Here is a 1,166-nt window from a genome sequence, read left to right as displayed (position 1 = left end):
ATTTATTTATTTATTTATTTATTTATTTTTGTTGTCCTTTTTGAGACCAGCCACACCGCGCTCAGCCAGTGAGTGCTCTGAGTGCACCGGTCATCCCTATATAGGATCCGAACCCATGGTGGGAGCACTGCTGCGCTCCCAGTGCTGCACTCTCCTGAATGCGCCACGGGCTCGGCCCTGTAGTTACCCTTTAAAGGTAAACTGCCTGGGCCAAGCCCGTGGCGCACTCGGGAGAGTGCGGCGCTGGGAGCGCAGCAGTGCTCCCGCCGCAGGTTCGGATCCTACATAGGGATGACTGGTGCGCTCACAGTGCTCACTGGCTGAGCGCGGTGCGGCCGGTCTCAAAAAGGACAAAATAAATAAATAAATAAATAAATAAATAAAATAAAAGTAAACTGCCTGATAGTAATGTCATCAGGAACGTTGGAGCAAGGACCTCTGAAAATCCTCTCCTCCATAAAAGCAACAAGAACACTGGCAAATACGGTCAAAAATCAATTCTTTCAGAACTCTTTGGTTTTGGAAATTAACCCAAAGCTCACAGCAATCTGGGGAGCATTAATTTTTTAAAAGTGGCTGAATCTCAGTAAGCACAGTGAGCATTTTGGCCTTTTAGCTTACCCTATTCCCATCCTTCTTTCTCCAATTCTGTACTAGCCTTGAAAACTAACAGCCTGCAATTATAGTGTAACCAGCAGCCTAGCAGCTACTGGGTGGGTCAGAACAGCATTAGAGCTCTTTCAAAGCCCCATTTTCAGAGAGCTGTCATTATTTGACCTATTTTACAGTTCCCTGGAAAATCCCACTCACAAGTCTTGTCTTTATTCAACCTGACTCAGAGCTCATCCAGTGTGAACAGCCTTCTCCTCAAGGGCATTTGTCAAAAACAATCAGCAGCAATTGTTTAATATCATGTGTGCCTAAGGCAGTGGTAAAAGTTAGGACAAATAACAAGATAACTAAAAAACTTAAATGGGAAAATCTGGGAATGAAATGTTCATAGGTGGCTTTGAAAAGCTCTGACATATTCCTGGAAATCTAGAAGGCTATACAAATGTACAAGTCTGGGTGCATGCCCAGGGCTGCATACATGTAGACAAAAGAACTGAGAAGACCCTAAACTCTCACTCTAGCTGACCTTAAGGTTCTGTACAAACAAAAAGGGA

This window comes from Galeopterus variegatus, unplaced genomic scaffold (genome assembly GCF_000696425.1).
Source record: "Galeopterus variegatus unplaced genomic scaffold, G_variegatus-3.0.2 Scaffold1001, whole genome shotgun sequence".
NCBI lineage: Eukaryota > Metazoa > Chordata > Mammalia > Dermoptera > Cynocephalidae > Galeopterus > Galeopterus variegatus.
Note: the sequence above shows the minus strand (reverse complement) of the source record.